Here is a 19,794-nt window from a genome sequence, read left to right on the forward strand (position 1 = left end):
GGAATAAACATACTGCTTTCTACAGTGGTTTAACCAATTTATATTCTCAACAACAGTGAACAAGACTTCCCTTTTCTTTATAGCCTTGCTAACGCTTGTTATCCTCTTTTTTTATGATAATCATTCTAAAAGATGTGAGGCAATATATCGTGGTTTTGATTTGCATTTTTCTGATGATTAGTGATATTGAACATCTTCTCATGTATGTATTATTCAATCTTTTTGGAAGAATGACTATTTAGGTCCTCTGCCAATTTTTAAATTACATTATTTGGTTTTCTGAATACTATGAGGCTTTCATATATTTTGGATATTAATCCCTTATTAGATATATGTTCTAGAGATATTTTCCCCTATTCCATAGGTTGCCTCTTTGTTGTTTGTTTCTTTTGCTTTCAGAAGCTTTTGAGTTTGATGGAATTCCTCTTGTTTATCTTTACTTTTGTTGCTGTGCTTTTGGTGTCATATCCAAAAAAAATGTTGGCCAGAATAATGTCAGGGAGCTTTCCCCTGTGTTTTCTTCTAGGAGCTTTATAGATACAGGTCTCACATTTGAATCTTTAATCCACTGCAAGTTAATTTTTGTGAGGGATATTACATAGGAGTCCAATTCCATTCCTTTGCATGTGGCTGTCTTGATTTACCAATGCCATTTATTAGAGTGACTGCCCCTTCTCCACTGAGTATTCTTGGTTCCCTTGTTAAATATTGGCATGTGCATGTCACCTCCATTTCTGGGATCTGTATTCTGTTCCATTGCTCCATGTGTCTGATTTTATGCCAGTATCATACTGTTTTGAACATTATAGCTTTTTAGTAGAATTTTATATTAAGAAGAGTGATGCATCCAGCTTTGTTCCTTTTTTTTTTTTTTTTTTTTTTTTTGTGGTACCCGGGCCTCCCACCGTTGTGGCCTCTCCCGTTGTGGAGCACGGGCTCCGGACGTGCAGACTCAGCGGCCATGGCTCACGGGCCCAGTCGCTCTGTGGCATGTGGGATTTTCCCGGACCGGGGCACGAACCCGTGTCCCCTGCATCGGCAGGTGGACTCTCAACCACTGCGCCACCAGGGAAGTCCCAGCTTTGTTCCTTTTTAAGGTTGTTTTGGCTATTCTGGGTCTTTGTGGTTCCATGTGAATTTTAGGTATTTTTCCCACATTGCTATGAAAAATGCCATTGTTTTTTTTTTTATATCTTTAACTCTCTGTCTGCATTTTCTTTTTTTTTTTTTACATCTTTATTGGAGTATAATTGCTTTGCAATGGTGTGTTAGTTTCTGCTTTATAACAAAGTGAATCAGTTATACATATACATATGTTCCCATGTCTCCTCCCTCTTGCGTCTCCCTCCCTCCCACCTTCCCTATCCCACCCATCCAGGTGTTCACAAAGCACCGAGCTGATCTCCCTGTGCTATGCTACTGCTTCCCACTATCTATTTTACATTTGGTAGTGTATATATGTCCATGCCACTGTCTCACTTTGTCACAGCTTACCCTTCCCCCTCCCCATATCCTCAAGTGCATTCTCTAGTAGGTCTGTGTCTTTATTCCTGTCTTACCCCTAGGTTCTTCATGACATTTTATTTTCTTAGATTCATATATATGTGTTAGCATATGGTATTTGTCTTTCTATTTCTGACTTACTTCACTCTGTATGACAGACTCTAGGTCCATCCACCTCACTACAAATAACTCAATTTCTTTTCTTTTTATGGCTGAGTAATATTCCATTGTATATATGTGCCACATCTTCTTTATCCATTCATCTGATAATGGAAACTTAGGTTGTTTCGAACTCCAGGGTATTGTAAATAGAGGTGCAATGAACATTTGGGTACATGACTCTTTTTGAATTATGGTTTTCTCAGGGTATATGCCCAGTAGTGGGATTGCTGGGTCATATGGTAGTTCTATTTGTAGTTTTTAAGGAACCTCCATACTGTTCTCCATAGTGGCCGTACCAACTCACATTCCCACCAGCAGTGCAAGAGTGTTCCCTTTTCTCCACACCCTCTCCAGCATTTATTGTTTCTAGATTTTTTGATGATGGCCATTCTGACCGGTGTGAGATGATATCTCATTGTAGTTTTGATTTGCATTTCTCTAATGATTAATGATGTTGAGCATTCTTTCATGTGTTTGTTGGCAATCTGTATATCTTCTTTGGAGAAATGTCTATTTAGGTCTTCTGTCCGTTTTTGGATTGGGTTGTTTGTTTTTTTGTTATTGAGTTGCATGAGCTGCTTGTCAACTTTGGAGATTAATCCTTTGTCAATTGCTTCATTTGCAAATATTTTATCCCTTTATGAGGGTTGTCTTTTGGTCTTGCTTACGGTTTCCTTTGCTGTGCAAAAGCTTTGAAGTTTCATTAGGTCCCATTTGTTTATTTTTGTTTTTATTCCCATTTCTCTAGGAGGTGGGTCAAAAAGGATCTTGCTGTGATTTATGTCATAGAGTGTTGTGCCTATGTTTTCCTCTAAGAGTTTGATAGTTTCTGGCCTTACATTTAGGTCTTTAATCCATTTTGAGCTTATTTTTGTGTATGGTGTTAGGGAGTCTTCTAATCTCATACTTTTACATGTACCTGTCCAGTTTTCCCAGCACCACTTATTGAAGAGGCTGTCCTTTCTCCACTGTACATTTTTGCCTCATTTATCAAAGATACGGTGACCATATGTGCATGGGTTTATCTCTGGGCTTTCTATCCTGTTCCATTCTATATTTCTGCTTTGGTGCCAGAACCATACTGTCTTGATTACTGTAGCTTTGTAGTACAGTCTGAAGTCAGGGAGCCTGATTCCTCCAGTTCTGTTTTTCGTTCTCAAGATTGCTTTGGCTATTCGGGGTCTTTTGTGTTTCCATGCAAATTGTGAAATTTTTTGTTCTAGTTCTGTGAAAAATGCCAGTGGTAGTTTGATAGGGATTGCATTGAATCTGTGCATTGCTTTGGGTAGTAGAGTCATTTTCACAATGTTGATTCTTCCAATCCAAGAACATGGTATTATATGTCTCCATCTATTTGTATCATCTTTAATTTCTTTCATCAGTGTCTTATAATTTTCTGCATACAGGTCTTTTGTCTCCTTAGGTAGATTTATTCCTAGATATTTTATTCTTTTTGTTGCAGTGGTAAATGGGAGGGTTTTCTTGATTTCACTTTCAGATTTTTCATCTTTAGTGTATAGGAATGCCAGAGATTTCTGTGCATTAATTTTGTATCCTGCTACTTTACCAAATTCATTGATTAGCTCTAGCAGTTTTCTGGTAGCATGTTTAGGATTCTCTATGTGTAATATCATGTCAACTGGAAACAGTGACACCTTTACTTCTTCTTTTCCGATTTGGATTACTTTTATTTCCTTTTCTTCTCTGATTACTGTGGCTAAAACTTCCAAAACTATGTTGAATAAGAGTGATGAGAGTGGGCAACCTTGTCTTTTTCCTGATCTTAGTGGAAATGCTTTCAGTTTTTCACCATTGAGGACGATGTTGGCTGTGGGTTTGTCATATATGGCCTTTATTATGTTTAGGTAAGTTCCCTCTATGCCTGCTTTCTGGAGGGTTTTTGTCATAAATGGGTGTTGAATTTTCTTGAAAGCTTTCTCTGCATCTATTGAGATGATCATATGGTTTTTCTCCTTCAATTTGTTAATATGGTGTGTCACGTTGATTGATTTGCATACATTGAAGAATCCATGCATTCCTGGAATAAACCCCAGTTTATCATGGTGTATGATCCTTTTAATGTGCTGTTGGATTCTGTTGGCTAGTATTTTGTTGAGGATTTTTGCATCTATGTTCATCAGTGATATTGGCCTGTAGTTTTCTTTCTTTGTGACATCCTTGTCTGGTTTTGGTATCAGGGTGATGGTGACCTTGTACAATGAGTTTGGGAGTGTTCCTCCCTCTGTTATATTTTGGAAGAGTTTGAGAAGGATAGGTGTTAGCTCTTCTCTAGATGTTTGATAGAATTCACCTGTGAAGCCATCTGGTCCTGGGCTTTTATTTGTTGGAAGATTTTTAATCACAGTTTCAATTTCAGTGCTTGTGATTGGTCTGTTCATATTTTCTATTTCTTCCTGATTCAGTTTTGGCAGATTGTGTATATCTAAGAATTTGTCCATTTCTTCCAGGTTGTCCATTTTATTGTCATACAGTTGCTTTTAGTAATCTCTCATGATCTTTTGTATTTCTGCAGTGTCAGTTGTTACTTCTTTTTCATTTCTAATTCTATTGATTTGAGCCTTCTCCCTTTTTTTCTTGATGAGTCTGGCTAGTGGTTTATCAATTTCGTTTATCTTCTCAAAGAACCAGCTTTTAGTTTTATTGATCTTTGCTATTGTTTCCTTCATTTCTTTTTCATTTATTTCTGATCTGAGCTTTATGATTTCTTTCCTTCTGCTAACTTTGGGGTTTTTTTTGTTCTTTCTCTAATTGCTTTAGGTGCAAGGTTAGGTTGTTTATTTGAGATGTTTCCTGTTTCTTACGATAGGATTGTATTGCTATAAACTTCCCACTTAGAACTGCTTTTGCTGCATCCAATAGGTTTTGGGTCGTCGTGTCTCCATTGTCATTTGTTTCTAGGTATTTTTTGATTTCCTCTTTGATTTCTTCAGTGATCGCTTCGTTATTAAGTAGTGTATTGTTTAGCCTCCATGTGTTTGTATTTTTTACAGATCTTATCCTGTAATTGATATCTAGTCTCATAACGTTGTGGTTGGAAATGATACCTGATACAATTTCACTGTTCTTAAATTTACCAAGGCTTGATTTGTGACCCAAGATATGATCTATCCTGGAGAATGTTCCATGAGCACTTGAGAAAAATGTGTATTCTGTTGTTTTTGGATGGAATGTCCTATAAATATCAATTAAGTCCATCTTGTTTAATGTATCATTTAAAGCTTGTGTTTCCTTATTTATTTTCATTTTGGATGATCTGTCCATTGGTGAAAGTGGGGTGTTAAAGTCCCCTTCTATGAATGTGTTAATGTCGATTTCCCCTTTTATGGCTGTTAGTATTTGCCTTATGTATTGAGATGCTCCTATGTTGTGCATAAATATTTACAACTGTTATATCTTCTTCTTGGATCAATCCCTTGATCATTATGTAGTGTCCTTTTTTGTCTCTTCTTATAGTCTTTATTTTAAAGTCTATTTTGTCTGATATGAGAATTGCTACTCCAGCTTTCTTTTGATTTCCATTTGCATGGAATATCTTTTTCCATCCCCTTCCTTTCAGTCTGTATGTGTCTCTAGGTCTGAAGTGGATCTCTTGTAGACAGCATATATATGGGTCTTATTTTTGTATCCATTCAGCCAGTCAGTGTCTTTTGGTGCGAGCATTTAATCCATGTACATTTAAGGTAATTATCGATATGTATGTTCCTATTCCCATTTCCTTAATTGTTTTGGGTTTGTTATTGTAGGTCTTTTCCTTCTCTTGTTTCTTGCCTGGAGACATTCCTTTAGCATTTGTTGTAAAGCTGGTTTGGTGGTGCTGAATTCTCTTAACTTTTGCTTGTCTGCAAAGCTTTTGATTTCTCTTTCAAATCTGAATGAGATCCTTGCTGGGTACAGTAATCTTGGTTGTAGGTTTTCCCTTTCATCGCTTTAAATATGTCCTGCCACTCCCTTCTGGCTTGCACAGCTTCTGCTGAAAGATCAGCTGTTAACCTTATGGGGATTCCCTTGTATGTTAGTTGTTGCTTTTCCCTTGTTGCTTTTAATATGTTTTCTTTGTATTTAAATTTTGACAGTTTGATTAATATATGTCTTGGCGTATTTCTCCTTGGATTTATCCTGTATGGGACTCTGTGCTTCCTGGACTTGATTAACTATTTCCTTTCCCATATTAGGGAAGTTTTCAACTGTAATCTCTTCAAATATTTAATCCGTTCCTTTCTTTTTCTCTTCTTCTTCTGGAACCCCGATAATTCAAATGTTGGTGTGTTTAATGTTGTCCCAGAGGTCTCTGTGACTCTCCTCAGTTCTTTTCATTCTTTTTTCTTTATTCTGCTCTGCAGTAGTTATTTCCACTATTTTATCTTCCAGGTCACTTATCCATTCTTCTGCCTCAGTTATTCTGCTATTGATCCCATCTAGAGTATTTTTAATTTCATTTGTTATGTTGTTCATCGTTGTTTGTTTCAACTTTAGCTCTTCTAGGTCCTTGTTAAATGTTTCTTGCATTTTGTCTATTCTATTTCCAAGATTTTAGATCATCTTTACTATCAGTATTCTGAATTTTTTTTCAGGTAGACTGCCTATTTCCTCTTCATTTCTTAGGTCTGGTGGGTTTTTATCTTGCTCCTTCATCTGCTGTGTGTTTTTCTGTCTTCTCATTTTGCTTATCTTACTGTGTTTGGGGTCTCCTTTTCGCAGGCACATGTTTGTAGTTCCCATTGTTTTTGGTGTCTGTCCCCAGTGGCTAAAGTTGGTTCAGTGGGTTGTGTAGGCTTCCTGGTGGACGGGACTAGTGCCTGTGTTCTGGTGGATGAGGCTGGATCTTGTCTTTCTCGTGGTCAGGTCCACATCTGGTGGTGTGGTTGGGGTGTCTGTGGCCTTATTATGATTTTAGGCCACCTCTCTGCTAATGGGTGGGGTTGTGTTCTTGTCTTGCTAGTTGTTTGGCATAGGGTGTCCAGCACTCTAGCTTGCTGGTTGTTGAGTGAAGCTGTGTGCTGGTGTTGAGATGGAGATCTCTGGGAGATTTTCGCTGTTTGATATTATGTGGAACTGGGAGGTGTCTTGTGAACCAGTGTCCTGAAGTTGGCTCTCCCACCTCAGAGGCACAGCACTGACTCCTGGCTGCAGCACCAAGAGCCTTTCATCCACATGGCTCAGAATAAAAGGGAGCAAAATTTGAAAGAAAGAAAGACACTAAAATAAAATAAAGATAAAATTAAATAAAGTTATTAAAATAAAAAATAATACGAAAATTTTTTTAAAAGTAAAAAAAAAACACAGAAGGATAGAACCTTAGGACAAATGGTGAAAGCAAAGCTATAGAGACAAAATCTCACACAGAAGCATACACATACACACTCACAAAAAGAGGGAAAGGGGAAAAATAATAAATCTTGCTCTCGAAGTCCACCTCCTCAATTTGGGATGATTCGTCATCTATTCATGTATTCCACAGATGCAGGGTACATCAAGTTGATTGTGGAGATTTAATCCACTGCTCCTGAGGCTGCTTGGAGAGATTCCCTTTCTCTTCTTTGTTCGCACAGCTCCTGAGGCTTAGCTTTGGATTTGGCCTCGCCTCTGCGTGTTGGTCGCTGGAGATTGTCTGTTCTTCGCTCAGACAGGACGGGGTTACAGAGCAGCTGAGTTGGGGGCTCTGGCTCACTCAGGCTGGGGGGAGGGAGGGGTGCAGATGCGGGGCGAGCCTGCGGCGGTAAAGGCCAGTGGGACGTTGCGCAATCCTGAGGCGCACCATGTGTTCTCCCCGGGAAGCTGTCCCTGGATCCCAGGACCCTGGCAGTGGCGGGCTGCACAGGCTCCCCGGTAGGGAGGTGTGGATAGTGACCTGTGCTCGCACACAGGCTTCTTGGTGGCGGCAGCAGCAGCCTTAGTGTCTCATGCCCGTCTTTGGGGTCTGCGCTGTTAGCCGTGGCTCGCACCCATCTCTGGAGCTCCTTTAAGCAGCGCTCTTAATCCCCTCTCCTCGCGCACCAGGAAACAAAGAGGGAAGAAAAAGTCTCTTGCCTCTTCGGCAGATCCAGACTTTTCCCCGGATTCCCTCCCGGCTAGCTGTGGTGCACTAACCCTCTGCAGGCTGTGTTCACACCGCCAACCGCAGTCCTCTCCCTGTGCTCTGACTGAAGCCCGAGCCTCAGCTTCCAGCCCCGGCCGCCCCAGCGGGTGAGCAGACAAGCCTCTCGGGCTGGTGAGTGCTGGTTGGCACTGATCTTCTCTGCAGGAATCTCTCTGCTTTGCCCTCCGCACCCCTGTTGCTGCGCTCTCCTCTGCGGCTCCAAAGCTCCCCACCTCCTCCACCCGCAGTCTCTGCCCGCGAAGGGGCTTCCTAGTGTGTGGAAACCTTTCCTCCTTCACAGCTCCCTCTCACTGGTGCAGGTCTCGTCCCTATCCTTTTGTGTCTGTTTATTGTTTTTTCTTTTGCCCTACCCAGGTACGTGGGGAGTTTCTTGCCTTTTGGGAGGTCTGAGGTCTTCTGCCAGCCTTCAGTAGGTGTTCTGTAGGAGTTGTTCCACGTGTAGGTGTATTTCTGGTGTATCTGTGGGGAGGAAGGTGATCTCTGCGTCTTGCTCTTCCACCATCTTCCCTCCTGCTCGCCATTGAATTTTGATAGGTATTACATTGAATCTGTAAATAGCTTTGAGTAATATGGACATTTTAACAATATTAATTCTTCAGATCAATGAACGTGGCATATCATTCCATTTATTTGTGTCTTCCTCACTATCTTTCAACAGTGTCTTATAGTTGTCAGTGTAGACAACTTTCATTTCCTTTGTTAAATTTATTCTTATGTATTTTATTGAATTTGATGCTATTGTAAATGAGATTGTTTTGTTAATTTCTATTTTTGACAGTTTGCTTTAATGAGTAGAAATAAAAATGATCTTTGTATGTTGATTTTTGTATCTTGAAGTTTACTGAATTTACTTATTAGTTCTAATATTTTAGTATTTTATGGAGACTGTAGGATTTTCTATGTATAAGATAATGTCATCTGCAAAGACAATTTCACTTCTTGTGTTCCAGTTTGAATCCTTTTATTTCTTTTTCTTGCCTAATTGCTCTGGCTAGAACTTCCACTACTGTGTTAAATAAGAGTGGTGAGGGCTTCCCTGGTGGCGCAGTGGTTGAGAGTCCACCTGCCAATGCAGGGGATGTGGGTTTGTGGCCTGGTCCGGGAGGATCCTGCATGCCGCGGAGCGGCTGGGCCCGTGGGCCATGGCTGCTGAGCCTGCGTGTCCGGAGCCTGTGCTCCATAACGGGAGAGGCCACAACAGTGAGAGGCCCGCGTACCAGGAAAAAAAAAAAAAGAGTGGTGAGAAGTCTTCTTCCTGATCATAGAGAAATTTTTTTTCAGTTTCCACTGTTGAATGTGATGTTAGATGAGGATTTGTCATAAATGTCCTCTATTATGTTGAGGTAAGTCAGTCTATATTCATTTTGTTGAGAGCTTTCATCAGGAAAGGGTGTTGAAGGGAGTGAAAAAGTGCAAACATCTAGTTATAAATAAGTCATGGGGATGTAATGTACAGCATGGTGACTATAGTTAATAATACTGTATTGCTGTTTGAAAGTTGCTAAAAGGGTAGATCTTAAAAGACCTCTTCACAAGGGGAAGAACAGTTTTTGTGACTATTTTATGGTGATAGATATTAAGTAGGCTTATTGTGATCATTTCACAATAGTGTACACAAATTTTGAATCATTTTGTTGTACACCTGAAAGTAATATAATGTTAAATGTCAATTATACGTAATAAAAAACAATAAAAATAAATGGGAAGTAAAGAAAGTGTGTTGAATTTTGTCAAACACTTTTTCTGCATCTATTGAGAGGCTTGGATAATTTCTATCCTTCATTCTTTTAATGTAGTGTATCACATTTATTGATTTGCCTATGTTGAACCATTTTTGCATCCCAGGGATAAATCCCACTTAATCATTGTATATGTTCCTTTTATTGTGCTGTTGAAGATGGTTTGATAGAATTTTGTTAAGAATTTTTGTGCCTATATTCATTAGGGATACTGTCTTGTAGTTTGCTTTTAATGTTCTTGTCTGGCTTTTGAATCAGTGTTATGCTGGCCTTGTAATGTGAATTTGGGAGTATTCCTTCCTCTTCAGTTTTTTGAAAGAGTTTGAGAAAGATTGGCATTAATTTGTCTATAAATGTTGGTAAAATTCACCATTGAAACCATCTTGTCTTGGGTTTTTCTTTGTTGGGAGGTTTTGATTACTGTTTCATCTCCATAGTCATTATTGGTCTATTCAGATTTTCTACTTTTTATGATTCAGTCTTGGGAGTTTGTGTATTTCTAGGAAATTATCCATTTCTTCTAGGTTATCCAATTTGTTATTGCATAATTGTTTGTAGTAGCCTCTTTAAAAATGTATTGAAATATAATGACATATAAAATTATATTAGTTTTAGGTGTACAACATAATGATTCAGTATGTGTATATATTGCAAAATGATCACCACAATTAGTCAACATCTGTCACCACACATAGTTAAACATTCTTCCCTGTGATAAGAACTTTTAAGATCTCTCTTAGCAGCTTTCAAACATGCAATACAATATCATTAGTTATAGTCACCATGCTGTACCTTACACACATATAACTTATTTACTTTACAACCAAAAGCTTGTACCTTCTGACCCCCTTCACCCCTTTACCTACTTGAGTCCATCCCTTGCCTTTACAACAACAAATAAGTGAGATCCTATGGTATTTGTCTTCCTGTCTGACTTATTTTACTTAGCAAATGCCCTCAAGGTCCACTCATGTTCTCTCAAATGACAATATTCCATTCTTTTTTTTTTGGAGGAATCATATATCATTTTATATATGTATAGTCTTCTCTCCTTTTTCTTAGTTAATCTAGTTAAAAGTTAGTCAGTTTTCTCTTTTCAATAAACCAGTGGGGTTTTTCACTGTCTATAATGGGGTCTGCAGTTGGCCAGCTTGTTACCAGGTGCTTGGTATGGTGTGGATCCTGTCTGGTCATTGGATGGATGACCACCATTGAGTGTTGTCTCTAATACACTGTTCAATAAGGTGGCAGTGAGACAAGGGCCTGTTTCAGAGTCCAAAATTGGGACCTCAGACACGGGCCTATTGCCTTGTCACTGAGTGAGTCCCTGAATGGGTAGGACTGGCCCTGAACTATGGCTGAGAAGGGCTAGAACTGAGCCCAGGGCTGTTTCAGGTTCCACAGCCAAGAATGAGGTCTGCATACTTGGCTTTGGAAGCATGAATAGATGTGCCTCCTACCAGGTCTATGAGTGGGTTGAACTGGTCCCTGACCATGGCTGGAAAGACTAGAGCTGAAGATATGGCCCTATACAAATTTCCTGAGGCACAGATATGAGTGTCTCCCGTCAGGTCCCTGTGCTGCAGGACTGCTCATGGACCACAGATGGGAAGAGCTGAGGCCTAGTGTAGTACCTTTTAGAATCTTCTGGGTTGTAGACATGAATGTTTCCCATGGGGCCCTGGAACCCCAGGACTGCTAGCAGATTATCAGTGTGAGGAAGGTGGCACTGTATATAAAGCCCATTCCTGATCTCTGGGGGTCCAGATGGGAATTTCTCCTGCTTGATCCCTGTGCCAGAAGACTTGCTCACAGACTACTACCACCTAGTATACGGCCCTTTCAGAATCTCCCCTGCACGATCCCTGTGCCAGCAAGATGGGAGTGTCTCCAGCAAGATTCTTATTTTTGGATTGTGGCAGAGACGGGCTAGAGCCCAGTTATAGAGCCATTTAAGAATCTACAGTCTGACCAAGTTTAGTGGGCTTATCTCCAGAGGTTTCCAGACTGCAGCCAAGAGGGGCTAGAGCTGGTTCACAGTCCACTTCAGGGTTCACAGCTGGAACTGAGGTCTGTAAGTCTATTTATTTCCTGTTGCACAAGTGGGCATGACTCCTCCCAGATCCCTTGGTGACGGTAACAGACCCACAGCCAAAGGTGGCATTGGCTGAGTTATCAGGGGCACAGAACTGTTTCTGTCTCTGTAGCCAGCACCATACTCATCGAGTCAACTACCTTCATTTGGACCGGACTTCTTAAAGTGGCTCTCGGTCTTCAATAACATCAGGGTTTCACAGTCTCCTACATGGATCCCAAAGCTCTCGTGAAGGCACTTCTGTCTGTGGATGGCTGCCAAATTATTGTTGTTGAAGGGAAAATAAGGGAAGGGTCTTCTTATTCCACCATCTTGCTGACGTCGCTCCCCTCAATCCTTTCACATTTACTGAGGCTTGATATATGCCCCAGCATATTGTTTGTCTTAGCGAATATTCTGTAATGACTTGAAAATAATTTTAATCTACTGTTTTTCATTGGAGTTTTCTATAAATATCAATTAAGTCAAGTTGGTTGATGGTGTTTTTCAAGTCTTCCTTATCTTTACTGATTTTCTGTCAACCTTTTTATTAATTGCTGAAAGAGGAATGGTGTAATCTCCAATAATAATTGTGTATATGTCTGTTTTTCTCTGCAGGTCTGTCAGTTTTTACTTCATATATTTTGAAGCCTTGTTATTAAGTGAATTTACATTTCAGATTGTTATGTCTTCTTGATGAATCGCCCATAATTTTGAAAAGTCCCAGTTAATAGTTCTTTTTCGTAAATGTACGGTATCTCATATTAATTTATTGTCTCTAGGTGCTTATGCTTTGCCTATCTGTTTAAATTTTTAAAGTGCAATTTTTGTCCATGAGAATTAGATTTGTCTTATTCTTCAGGTTTTTTAAAAATTATTTTTTTGAAAATTTAAAGAGTTTAAACAATTTTCATTTGATATAGTTATTGATACGGTTTAGTTCGTATCTCCCATGTTGCTATTTGTTTTCCATTTTCTCCATTTGTGTTTTGTTTCCTTGTTCTTTTTTTAATAACTTCTATTTGAATATTTTCAGTACATTCTCTCTTAAGCCTAGTACTGGCTTATTAGCACAGATTTTACTAGTGTGTGATCAGTGTGATAATGTAGACCCCACAATCAAAGGAGCTGCATGGTTCGTTTAATATTCTGATGTAGCCATCTTGAAATTCTTAATAAGTTTTTAAAAGGCTTCAGCATTTTTATTTTGCATTGAACACCAGAATTTATGTAGCTGGCCCCCACACAAATATTTTATTTTTTAGTGTTTACCTTAAGATTTACTATTTTCATCTTTAAATTTTTATAGTCTATTTGCAGATAATACTGTTATCACTTCAAATATAAGAAATTTAAAACTGTAGAATTCTATTTGCCTCCTCTCATTTTTTGTGTTATTATTGCCATGTATTTTACTTCTACATAATCCCTATATTAAATCATTATTTTAAAAATTAGTTATTTCTTAAATACATTAAAATAAAATAATTATTTTTATATAGACCATCCGTTTACCATTTCTAACATTCTTTTTTTTTAATTTAGATTGTTTGGTTTTATTTATTTTTTTGTATTTAATTTATAAATTTACTTAGAGGTTATGTATGTGCAAGGTCTAATTGTGCAGGGAGATTAAATATAGTTTTGTGATTGTATTTATATAGTAACATTTGTCATCATTGGAGTTCCACGGAAATTGCTTTCTTTTTTCCTTTTAGTTGAAGTATAGTTGGCTTCAATAACAATATATAGTTTCAGGTATTCAATATAATGGTTCAATATTTTTATAGATTATACTCCATATAAAGTTATTATAAAATATTAGCTATATTCCCTGTGCTGTACATTATGCTTTTATATCTTATTTATTTTATAGCTAGTGGTTTGTATCTCTTAATCCCCTTCACTTATCTTGCTCTTCCTTCACCTCCCCACTGGTAACCCCTAGTTTGTTCTCTGTATCAGTCTCTTTTGTCATATATGTTTATTTGTTTGCTATGTTAGATTTCACATATAAGTGAAAACATACAGTATTTGTGTTTCTCTGACTTATTTCATTAAGCATAATACCCTCCAAGTCCAACCATGCTGTTGCAAATGACAAAATTTTTTAATGGCTGAGTAATATTCCGTGTGTGTGTGTGTGTGTGTGTGTGTGTATCTATATCTATCTCACATCATCCTTATCCATTCACCTGTTGATGGACACTTAGGTTGCTTCCATATCTTGGCTATTATAATAATGTGATAGATAAGCATGCAATCATCATAATAATTGGGGTACTTTTCAAATTAGTGTTTTTGTTTTCTTCAGATGTATATCTGGGAGTGGAATTGCTGGGTCATATGGTAGTTCTATTTTTAATTTTTTGAGGAATCTCCAAACTGTTTTTTATAGTGGTTGTACCAATTTACATTCCCACCAGTGGTGTACTAGGGTTCCCTTTTTTTCCACATCCTTGCCAACACTTCTTATTTGTTGTCCTTTTGATACTCTGTGTGTCCAAAGGGCATGCACTCCATCATCTCGTCTATCAATATATCCAATGCCTATAAAAATAAAAAGGAAGGTAAATCTAAACCTTTATCGGAAACAGATGCTAGAGTTTTATCCTCTTTAAGATAAAATATAAAACTAAAAAAATATATTTCCCCTTCTAAAGAGAAATGTGTGTGTGTGGTGTGTGACTTCTCTACAGATATGTTTGGAATATGCAGGAATACGCAAATATAAACATACACACATTTTCATGTCCAAAATATGTTTCTTAAAAATATATTTAATGTTTGAAAAGTTCATGAGAAATTTGTACAGAAAAATGTATGTCTGGTTACAGACTGGTTTCTTTGTGGATATCAATAGAAATTTTTTAGGATTTCCATATAAATAACTTTTTTCTTTCTTTTAACATGAAAATTGTACATATTGAATCAATTGCAAGGATATGAAACAAGGAACAATTTCAGAAAATTCTATCACTTCCAGTTTTCTTTCTATATTGAATAATATTTCTACTAGGATTCCTAATATAGGTAAGTTCTGAATAGCTTTTAAAAAAATATTTTCCTAGTTCTTTTTATTCATCAATAGTTTCTAAATTCAAATTCAAATATCAGAGTAGTAGAGCAGGTTATTAAAGCAAGAATGTAGTTGAGATTGATAATATTCTGTTTCTGCAGCTTAGTGAGTTAAGATATTGGGGGCAGCATTACCTTTTTTGTAAGTAATTTATGCATGATACATAAATCTGAAAGCTAGACCTGCAACCTTGGCAGACTAAACATATTTCCACTGTTTCATCTGCCTGGTTTATTTCTTGATCCCCTTTCTGAGGTTGAAGGATTGAAACAAAAGCTCAAAAGTGGCTGTGCAACTCTGCCTTCTACCCGTATCTTTGCCAGTACTGAATTCTCTCCCATCTGTGCCTGTTTGGCTGCCTAAAGCTGTCCTCCAAATCAATAGGCAGACTGGGACTCTTAGCAGATATGTATACATAAACACTTAATTTTACTGAACAAGTAGAATCTGCATAAACTGTATCATAGAGGGCATACACATAAAAAAGTATATTGATTTTTAAAAATATGAATATATTGTAGAAGTTGAGAATAGAGGGAGGAAACAAAAACTTTAAACAGCTTGTTGGAAAGCTATTTGTTGAATCTATACTCTGCATTTCAAGAGGGATTTTATGCAGCATAAAATAAAATATAAGGTAAATTGGAGAGCAAAGAATGCAAGCAAAATAAAGATATGCTTTGAAAGTCTTAGAAGCAATAAATATTTCCAGGAATATGAGCTAAAGCTTCTTTGTAAATGGATATGTATTTTAACACTCTATTGCCTGCTGACTAAGTTGAAAGAGGAAATATTCTGGTCCAAATAGTAATCATTGCTGACGAAAGGAGTACGGACGTTTATATGCAGAGAGATACTTTTTGTCCCAGAAATAAATTTAAGATTTTATTATGCGGTTGCCTTCTTTAGGGACATTTGGAAGTGTAATGAATATTGTCTCCTCTACCACCAGAAACTTATTTTTGTTCTTGGTTCAGTAACTGCAATATAAGATGTGATTAAAATTTTAGAGCCAGTTATTTCAGCCAACTAAGCACATTCCTTTACCTTTACCCATATGGTTATTTCACTGGACTTCCTACCGCCATCCATATTCATACCCATGGCATTCTTTCATAAAGCCACCCTGTGCGTTTATTTCAATATGGTTCAATACCTTTCTTCACAGGGCTGTAATTTGTCTCCTCGTAAACAGTTTTATTGTGTTTGTGGATCATGCAATATCTTCTGGGGAAAAAAAATCTCTTAATTCTTAACTTTCAGTAGTATTTAATGTCCTCACTGCAATGGAATATAGTTTTTCTCAGAAGAAATAAAATCACAGTTATTTCAAAGACTCTTCCTACTTTCACCTCCACAAAATTGAAGGGAAATTATGTAAATGATTTGTGAATAATACAGACCACCTCTTGTATTAAACAAGGAAACATTGTACTTCAGCATTTTTCTTTTGCCTTTTTAAAAGGCTCTTTCCTCTTAAATGCAGGCTAGCCACTTTCCTCTTTTTACTCTTGCTATTGCCTGCTATGCTCTAAGATATACATCTCTCTTCGATAAACAGTTTAGACCACATTGCTTTGCTTTTAATTAGGAAATTATTCTTGAAAAATTCAGCACTTGTTTGGTAATTTTTCCCTCAACATCTGGTGCACAGATTTCCTTGAAACCTTTGATTTTTGAGAATTTCAGTCCTATTTTATTTTATCTCCTTGTAGGAAGGTGACAACAGAAGTATCATCAGTGCTTAATATTTTAGCCTTCCTAAGATCTTGATGAAATTCCTCTCTTGATTTACTATGTCTTACCCTTCCAGTGTTAGGATTACATTGCCTCAAGCAGTTCATCTTAACCACATTATCACAGCGTCTCTCTCTCAGACTCACTGTGTTCAGACTCCATCCACCTTTGTTTCTTCATCTAATCAAGATTTCATTAACATGTCCTTCAAAAATTGAGTTGTAACTCAGTTTCCCTTTTCTATACAGCTGTCAATTGATGCAAAATAGCAATAGGTATTCATATTTTATAAATTTATGGAATGCATTTTACCAATTAATTTATAGATAGTTCAATGCAGGATAAGGTTAATCTTTGGAAAAAATTGATATATAAACATACTTAAAACGGATAAATAAGTAATACATTATTATCTAATTGGGTAGGATATTTGCATGATATTTGTATAATGTTTTATATTGTCACATTCATTAAAATTAGCCTTGTAGTATGAATAGTGCATATATATCTCAAAAAATTACAATTGAGAAGAAAGGCTAAAGAAAAACATTAAGTATATAGTCAAAGCCCCTGGCAAAGTTTGAAGCCAGAATAATATCAGACAAAATAGAGAGTAATAGAAAAGCATTGCTAAATAGAGGGTAATTTGATTATGATTAATGATACACTCATCAGAAAGATGTAACTACAAAGAAAAATGTAATAATCTATAATGTAAGATTTTAATACACCACTCTCAGTACCTGATATATGAATCATACAAAACAGCAAACATCATGAAAGTTTAACCAATTCAATGAGCAAGCATGATCCGGTAGACACATATAAAACACTGTGCTGACACTTGCAGTATAATTTTTTTTAGAATACATCGAATGGTTTTTAAAATTGACTAAATGCTGAGCCGTAGAAAAAGTCTTAATACGTTTCAAAGGGCTAAAATCTTACGTCATATTGTCTTTGATCAGATAGAAAATTCCATATATCTGGGAGTGTACTCTTAAATATTGCTTGAAAAAAGTTACAATGGATATTTGAAAATATATTTACCTGAAAAACAAACAAACAAAATTTGTTGGACCCAGCTAGAGCAATTTTTAAAGGGAAGCTAATGGCTGTAAATCCATATGCTAAAATTTAAAAAGTCTAAGATATCAAAATGTTATGCATCCATCTCAAGAAAATGATATGCAAGTTAAATTCTCAGAAATTAGGACAATGGGAATAATAAGGATCGAGCAGAAAGTAATGACATAAATAATACAATAGAGGAAATCAACCAAACAAATGGCTCTCTGGAAAGATTAATAAAATATATTTACACTTTCTAAGACAAATCAAGAAAGATGAGAGAAGACAAAAATATCCAATCTCAGATAAAAAAGAGGAGAATACTATAAATGCTAGAGATATTAAAAAGATAAAACTTAATGTCAACAAATGTGAAAAATTTAGATTTTATCATATTGCTTGAATTATGCAACATCAAAACTCACACAAGAGAAAATAGAAATCCTGAATAGCTTGCTATTTTAAAAAAAAATTGAATCTATATTTAAAAATCTTCCAACAAATAAAACTACATAGCATAATTATATTACCCATTATTTCTGGCAAATATTTAAGGAAAAGATAATTCCAAAATCATGCAAGTATTTCTAGAGAATAAAGAGAGGAAGCATCCAAATGCAGTTGACCCTTGAGCAATGGGGGAGTTAAGGGTAAAGACACTACATGCAATTTAAGTCTACATATAACTTAGCCAGCCCTCCACGTATGCAGTTCTTCCATATCCTTGTTTCTTCTGTACCTGCAGTTCCACATTCATGGATTCAACCAACCCCAGATTGTGTAGTATTGTAATATTTACTACTGAAAACTCTGCTTATAAGCGGACCTGCACAGTTCAACCCTTGTTGTAAAGGGTCAACTGTACATTTTAAAAAATTAAATAAATTTGGCATGTAACATTGTGTAAATTTAATGTGTATATGTTTCTTTGATACATTTAGATGTTGTTGTGTGATTGTCATTATAGCAATATTTATCATATTACACAATTACAGTATGATATTATTGTCTATATTCATTATACTCTACATCAGATTTTGATAACTTATTTACTACTTCTTGCACGTATGTACCCTTAAACAACACCAGTCTTATCCCCCAACCCCCATCCACTGGTAACCACCAATTCTCTCTTTTTTTTAAAATGAATTTGACTTTATTAGATTTCACATAGTAGTGATATCATACAACACTTGTCCTTCTCTGTCTGACATCTCACTTAGCATAATGTGCTCAAGGTCTATCCACGTTGTCACAAATGGCAGGATTATCTTCCTTTCTCATAACTGAATTATATTCCATTGTGTATGTATGCTGCATCTTTTTAATCCATTATTCCTTTGGTGGACATTTAGGTTGTTTACATATATTGGCTAATGTGACTAATGCTACAATAAACATGGAATGCATGAAATTGAAATTCTGTTTTCATTTTCTTTGATTATATAACCAGAATATATGGATCATATGGTGGATCTATTTTTAATTTCTTAAGGAATCTCCATATTATTTTCCACAGTGGTTCGACCAATTTACTTTCCTGCTAATGGTGTATAAGGACCCCCTTTTCACAACATCCTTGCCAGCACTTGTTGTTTCTTCTCTTCTTGATGACCACTCTAACTGGTGTGAGGTGATATTTCACTGTTTTTTTTTTATTATTATTTTTTTCGGTACAAAAAATGATTTTTGTATGTTGATTTTGTATCCTACAACTTTACTGAAATTATTGCGTAGTTACCACCATTTTTGATTGACTTTTTGAGATTTTCTGTGTATAAAAATGTATTAACAAATAATGATAATTTTACTTTTTCTTTTCAATTCAGATGTCTTTTGTTTCTTTGTCTTGCCTAATTGCTCTAGCCAGGATTTCTACTTCTATACTGAATAGAAGTGGTGAGTGTGGGCATCCTTGTCTTGTTCTTGATCTTAGAGGAAAAGCTTTCAATTTTTCTCCATTCAGCATAATGTTAGCTGTTAGTTTGTGGTATATGACCTTTATTACATTGAGGTTTGTTCCTTCTAAACTCAATCTGTTAAGGGTTTTTATCATGAAAACATGTTATATTTTTGTCAAATGCTTTTCCTGCCTCTATTGAGATGATCACATAATTTTTATCTCTCATTTTATTGATATGCTATATTAATTTATTGATTTGCATAAGTTGAACTGTCCTTAAATCCCATGGATAAATCCTACTTGGTGATGGTGTATAAACCTTTTCATATGTTCTTGAATTAAGTTTGCCCATGTTTTGTTCAGAATATTTGCACTGATATTTATCAAGGATATTGGTCTATAGTTTTC

This window comes from Delphinus delphis, chromosome 2 (assembly GCF_949987515.2).
Source record: "Delphinus delphis chromosome 2, mDelDel1.2, whole genome shotgun sequence".
In the NCBI taxonomy this organism is placed as follows: domain Eukaryota; kingdom Metazoa; phylum Chordata; class Mammalia; order Artiodactyla; family Delphinidae; genus Delphinus; species Delphinus delphis.